This window comes from Triticum dicoccoides, chromosome 2B (assembly GCF_002162155.2).
Source record: "Triticum dicoccoides isolate Atlit2015 ecotype Zavitan chromosome 2B, WEW_v2.0, whole genome shotgun sequence".
In the NCBI taxonomy this organism is placed as follows: domain Eukaryota; kingdom Viridiplantae; phylum Streptophyta; class Magnoliopsida; order Poales; family Poaceae; genus Triticum; species Triticum dicoccoides.
In genome coordinates, this window is record NC_041383.1 from 408,148,588 (window position 1) to 408,156,060 (window position 7,473).

Consider the following 7,473-nt stretch of genomic DNA (forward strand, 5'->3'; position numbering starts at 1 on the left):
CGACGTAGGCGCCACTCTAAATCCCTCCACAGTAAAAACAGCGATAACAACGCAAGAAAGAATAACACCCCGGTCGACTCCAAAGGAAACGACGACCCCATGGACCCAGCGATGGAGCAGGATGAGCCAGGGGACGGTGAACATAGTCCGGAGCAGATGTCTGATGACGGTGATCCCGAGGGTAAAATTCATCAACCTGTCTCCGGAGAGGAGAACATTCCGGACGACGATGCACTCATCATCCCGGAAAAACACTTGGAACAAGAGAACCTCCATAGAAGGCTTATTGCCACCACGAGGAGCCTGAAGAAGCAGAAGCAAAGGCTTAAGGCCATGCAGGATACGCTCAACCGCAGATGGAATAAAGTGCTCGACACCGAAGAAAAATATGGTGGCGATCGTCACACAAAGAGCTACCCAAAGCGCAAGCTGCTGCCCGAATTTGGCGATGAGGCTATAGAGCCCATTCGCCCAAAAAATAAAACGTCCGATCAGCTGGACCGACCACCCCATGGCCTCGACAGGGCGGCTAATGATGCTGCACAAAAGTCAGCACACGATTTATGTGAGCTCCTGGACAAAAAATCCGGTATGGCCAAGTCTGTAAGGGCATATTTATCCCTAAGGTGTTTTGGTGATTTATGATAATGCTTTTGCGCACTAATCATGTGCCTTGAGTTCCTCAAATGCTTCATCACTAGACACAAGACGATTCGGTGCCCCTCGAAGACTATTGAAGACGGCGTTGTTCTACGTTTCTTTCTGGTGGATTTGAGTCGTAGGAGAGCCGTACTATTAAGAGGGGGTCCGTGTCAGAAAGGTTCGGGTGGAATCATCACGTACACGTTTCCCTCCTTGCCTCCACCTTTCCCTTGCACTTTGGAGCTTCCCTCTGTTATCCTCTGTGTGCTTAATCTGGCGACTACTGCTGAACTTGCGGTAGTACTGCTCTCTGGAGCAGTAGTACCGCAAGCACTTGCGGTAGTACAGCTGGAGCCCATGGTAGTACCGCTCCTCTGGAGTCTTAGTACCGTGGCTCCCAGGCCTAGTGTCGCTCCGATAAAGTAGTATGGGTGGATGTAATTTTTTACATCCGCGCCCACACGGTAGTACCACACATCCCGTGCGGTAGTATCACGGGTGCCCACGGTAGTACTGCTCCCCTGGAGTCGTAGTACCGTGGCCCTCCTACCTAGTACCGCTGCGTCACGGTAGTAGGAGCGGATGTAATTTTTTACATCCGCGCCTCCATGGTAGTACCCCGCCTCGTGCGCGGTAGTACCGCGCGCGGCCTGGTTCAACTAGGTTACGGTAGTACCGCGTCTTAGCGGTAGTACCGCGTCGGATTTTCGCACTGTTTCGTTTCCAGCGGAAGTAGGCACGAATGTATTTTTATTCATTCGTGCTCTTCGTAGGCTAGGACTTTCCTGCCTTGCAGTAGTACCGCAAGGGGGAGCGGTAGTACCGCGCCCGCGGTAGTACTGCCCTTAGTCAGGCAGGTCCTAGTCTTCACTGCTGCCACGGAAGTACCATGGTCCTTCACGGTAGTACCGCGGTGCCTTGCGGTAGTACCACGCCCCTGGAGCGGTAGTACCGCATGTCGCAGGCTGGACATGTGGATAACGGTTGGATCTTTTCCTTGACTATAAAAGGGGTGTCTCCTACCTCTAGTTGACCACCTCTTCCACCTCTAAGCTCCATTGTTGCTCCAAGCTTCATTTTCGCCCGATCTCTCTCCCTAGCCAATCAAACTTGTTGATTTGCTCGGGATTAGTTGAGAAGGCCTCGATCTACACTTCCACCAAGAGAGATTTGATTCCCCCCACTTATCCCTAGCGGATCTTGTTACTCTTGGGTGTTTGAGCACCCTAGACGGTTGAGGTCACCTCGGAGCCATACTCCATTGTGGTGAAGCTTCGTGGTGTTGTTGGGAGCCTCCAATCAAGTTGTGGAGATTGCGCCAACCTTGTTTGTAAAGGTTCGGTCGCGGCCTTCAAGGGCACCAATAGTGGAATCACGGCATCTCGCATTGCGTGAGGGCGTGAGGAGAATACGGTGGCCCTAGTGGCTTCTTGGGGAGCATTGTGCCTCCACACCGCTCCAACGAAGACGTACTTCCCCTCAAAAGGAAGGAACTTCGGTAACACATCCTCGTCTCCACCGGCTCCACTCTTGGTTATCTCGCACATTTACGTTTGCAAGCTTACTTGTGTTGTATCCCTTGCTTGCTCGTGTGTTTGTTGTTGTTGCATCATATAGGTTGTTCACCTAGTTGCATATCTAGACAACCTACTTTGATGCAAAGTTTAAATTGGTAAAGAAAAGCTAAAAATTGTTAGTTGCCTATTCACCCCCCCCCCCTCTAGTCAACTATATCGATCCTTTCAAGGTCCATCTATGGATCTAGGAAGCGTGCTCCGGCACAGGATCACGGCCACCAAAATGATCATATTGATCGAATACCAGCTCGGAATCAACACCGAACACAACAACCGTCGACAGCATGCCACGACACATCCAAATACAAGGGTGCCGTGCACCCCCTGTGCTTCACCGATGAGGTGCTGGATCACAAATTTCTAGAGGGATTCAAACTCGTGAATATAGAGGCATACGACGGAACAACGGACACTGGGGTCTGGATTGAGGACTTTATCCTTCATATCCACGTGGCTCGCGGAGATGATCTCCATGCCATCAAATACCTACCCCTCAAGTTGAAAGGACCAGCTCGGCACTGGTTGAAAAGCCTCCCCGAAAACTCAATTGGTAGTTGGGAAGAACTTGAGGATGCTTTGAGGGCCAATTTTCAAGGGACCTATGTCCGACCTCCGGATGCAGACGATTTAAGTCACATAATTCAACAGCCCGGAGAGTCAGCCCGAAAGCTTTGGAATAGATTTCTCATTAAGAAGAACCAAATCGTCGACTGCCCGGATGCCGAAGCCTTGGCGGCTTTCAAGCATAGTGTCCGGGACGAATGGCTTGCCAGACACCTCAGCCAGGAAAAGTCAAGGACAATGGCAGCCCTAACAAGCCTTATGACCCACTTTTGTGCGGGCGAGGACAGTTGGCTAGCCCGTAGCGGCACCACCGACCCAGGCACATCCTAAGTCAGGGATGGCAACGGGAAATCGCGATGCAACAAAAACAAGCGTCGAAACAATGAAGACAACCCAAATAACACGGTGGTCAACACCAGATTCAGGGGCTCTCGACCCGGTCAACGGAAAAGGCCATTTAAAGGCAGCAGAGATGGACCGTCCAGCCTAAATAAGATTCTAGACAAATTATGTCAGATTCATGGCACCCCCGAAAAACCTGCAAATCACACCGACAGAGAGTGTTGGGTTTTCAAGCAGGCCGGCAAGCTAAACACCGAACACAAAGGGAGGGAGACGCCAAGTGAAGACGAGGATGAGCCTCGCCAGCCGAACACTGGGGGATAGAAAAAATTCCCACCAGAAGTCAAAACAGTGAATATGATTTACGCAACTCACATACCAAAGAGAAGGCGCAAACATGCACTCCGAGACGTATACGCTGTAGAGCCCGTCGCCCCCAGGTTGAATCCTTGGTCGGCCTGCCCGATCACCTTTGATCGCAGGGATCATCTGACTAGTACCCGGCACAGAGGATCGGCCGCCTTGGTGCTCGACCCAATAATTAACGGATACCATCTCACCCGAGTCCTTATGGACGGCGGCAGTAGTCTTAATCTGATATATCAGGACACTGTCCACAAAATGGGGATAGACCCATCAAGAATCAGCCAAAGCAATACTACCTTTAAAGGAGTAATACCAGGCGTCGAGGCCCGCTATACGGTCTCTCTAGTACTAGAGGTTGTATTCGGCTCTCCCAACAACTTCAGAAGCGAAGAATTGGTCTTCGACATCGCTCCATTCCGAAGCGGCTATCACGCACTACTCAGAAGAATGGCCTTCGCTCGTTTTAATGCAGTACTGCACTATGCTTATCTTAAACTTAAAATGCTCGGTGCACGTGGCGTCATCACAGTTAGCGGAAATATAGAGTGTTCCTTACGTGCGGAAGAATATGTGGCAGCTCTAGCAGCCGAACACTTAACGGCCTCTCCAACCAGAATAAATGATCGGTCGTCAAGACCATGGACACGGTTAGACGAGTCCAGCGCACCACCAGTTGTAATAGCCCAGATAAACCTGAGCTTGGGACGATGGATATACCCCCATAGGTGGCGCTAGGGGCTGCCCGCATGTAAAAAAGCCCATAGTTCAGCTTGACCCTATTAATACAATAACAGATTGCATCTTCATGGTTCATTCAGAATAACCATCTTTTCACACGAAGTCTTTCACCTGGGTTTTTCCTTTTTACACATGATCATTGTGCTACACCCTTCCAGGATACGGCACAACGGAGAAAAAGTCGCAGACGTGCAGTAGGGCCCCGCTCAAAGGTTTCTTTTTAGATTAAGACCCTGCGTAAACCTTTTTTCATGTCTCTTGTTGCTTCATACCCTCCGGACACTTAACACAACCGAGAGGGATACTGGCGTTATTGGCATTTCGTCACGCCAGACTAATGCATGTACCTGGAAACTCAAGGCTCATTATCGAGGGCGTTACTCAGCCCGGTATATGTTGTAAAGTCCGAATACCTTAGGGAGTGTTTGGCGTCACGAGTTTGGCCTTATATGCATCAGCTCCGAATCATGTCTTTGGTCAATAGTTGGGTTTGCCCGACTCCCGTGTTTTGCTACCTTATGTTCCGCTCTATCGGCTAAGGTGGCACCGGAGAACTACTGCGATTGTGCCCTGGTTCATCTGGATGAGCACCTCAGCAGAGAAAGCCGAAACTGACTGTCATGATATAGCGCGAGACTGGTCAACCACTCGATGACTCAGCGGAATCTTCGCGATTCCTCCGCATTAACGAAGGACCGGTTTCCCGGTCACGTACATACGCGCATCGTATTCGGATGAACGCGGAAGTACCAGGGGCTATATAGTAGCCCCACCGTCAAACTCCTATGGCTAAGTGAAAGTGTTAAAGCTATATAGTCCCCTTGCCTAGTTCGCCGTGCTATCACCTCCTTAACGGACCAAGATGTTGGATCAAGGGTGATTATGCGCTTTTTTTTGAACACCCCCGCATTATATGCGTGGGGGCTGAAGCCGATGACTGCAAACTTTCAGGTTATATACATACATAAACGGCCACACAGGAGGCACTATACTACTTTCGGGGAAAAGTATAAACACAGCCTTTATAATCAAAATAGCATTGTTTTTACAATTCAGATACATGTCACTCGAACATGGTACTCTTCAATCACTGAGCCTCTATTAAACGGGCGCCTTCTAGGACTTCTTCAAAATAGTGCTCGGGCGGGTCCTGGCCCCCCGCCGGACCCCGGGTTGCAATAGCGGTGACCTCCATCCCTGCCCAATATGTTTTAACATGTGCGAAAGCCATCCACGCACCCTCTATGCACGCCGACCTCTTCACAGCGTCGATGTGCGACACATCACCAAGGAATTGTTGCACTAAACCAAAATAGTTGTCCGGCCTTGGTCCTTTCGGCCAAAGATGATCCACGACAGACCTCATAGCAAGCCCGGACAACCTATGGAGCTCGGCCCATGCGGCCATCTTCTCATTCAACGGCAGCGGACGCGTCAGGGCACTGAACTGCGACCAGAACAACCTTTCCACCTCATGATCTTTCCGATCCTTGAAAAACTAAGTCGCATCAGCAGCACTCTTTGCCAAGTCCTCATACGCGTATGCAGCACTCCATAACTGATCCAAAGGGGCATACTTCGGATCTCCGAACTTCACCCGCAACAAAAAGGGCCTCCCAACCGTGATATCTCCGGCTTCACGAAGCTCCTCCCTTATCCCTCTAATTTCAGAGCGGGTTTCCTTGGCTGCCTCCAAGGATTTTTCAGGTCAGCCGCTTTCGCTTGGCTTTCCTTTTCAAGGAGCTCATAGCGGCCAGCGGCATCTTCCAGCTCAACAACCATCTTGGCTATCTTATCTTCGCTCCAGCGATGAGCAGCCTGTTCGGCTTTTAACTCTTCGGCTGCCTTTAGGGCAGCCGCATCACTTCTCTTGGCTTGTTTCTTGGCTCGGGCAAGCTCCGCCCGAAGGGTCTCCACGGCAGCAGCTCCATCTGCAGTCACAGCATATTATAGATACTAGCATCATGCTCCTCTTAATATTTGCTGACAAGCCGAAAATACATACCCTGGGCCTCGTCAAGCCGCTTGTTCACAAGCACAATGTCGGCATCCGCCACGTCAAGCTGCCGCTTCAGTTCAGCAAAATTAGCAGTCCAGTCAGCCGCCGGACCCTCAGCCGCCTGCACATGAAAGCAGCATGATCATTACATGGGACTATGATCCTCTGTTTGCCGCCTCTGGACGGCAACCAGTCTCAGGGGCTACTATCTATATAGAGCACACCTAGCGTGTGTGGTACTGTCAAAAATACATATATTATTTTGCATACCTCAAAGACTCTTAGCAGGCTCGTAAAAGCTTCATTCAAACCGCTTTTGGCAGATGAACTCCTCTCAACCACTGTACCTATTAAGGTACGATGCGCCTCTGAGATAGCCGCTTGCTCCAGAAGACCCATCAGTGTGTCTGGTTGTGTGTCGGACAATCCCAGACTCTTTCTGTTACTCTCCTTGGGAGCCGAATACTCCAGACTTCGGGCAGCCAAAGTGTTAACTTCTGGCCTTGGTGGATCAGAAGAAATCCTCCATGACGACACCTCGGGGTCGTCCGCCCCATGTGGCGGGGACGCAGGAGGAGGCGTTTCGCTTTCCATCATCTCCGGAAGAAGATCCCCCGAAGACGAACTCTGTGGAGAAGGGCTACGAGCCGGACTGCAAGATACGTGTCTCGATTATTGTTCCCAGAGATGAAGAAGGATATATTTACCAAAGTACTTTTGTTCACTTACGGCTCGGTCGAGGGCTGGCCCCCTTGCGGGCGCTGTGTGGTAAGAACGCCCTCTGGGGCAGGGCCCCCTGGCAGAGGCATCTTCCCTCGTTTGGAAACCTCCGTTTCCAAGTCTTCAGAGGCGGCCCTTTTCTTCCCTTGGGGAGAGGGGATTCTACGTTCACCTCCCCGATTATCCTCCTTTGTGGAGACACCAATTCCCCCGGTTTGGATGTATATTGTGTGAAGCCCACTTTCGGTTTCTTCATTCCTCCCTTCACCTTCTCCCGATGGCACTTGATAAGGTGTGTGCTTGAGCATCCTGGTTAGTATAGGATCCGGTGAGCCTTCGGGAAGGGGGGCCGAACACCTGATCCTCTCCGCCTTTCTTATCCAGTCCTGGCAGAGAGCAATTTTTTAGAATGATGTTGTGACAAATAAAAATACAGCATGTTCGGTCAAGGAAAACTTACTTGGGTATCCGTACGGTTGCAGTTGATGTCGTGGTTCTAAGTCTGACAGTAGAATTGGGGGGTAG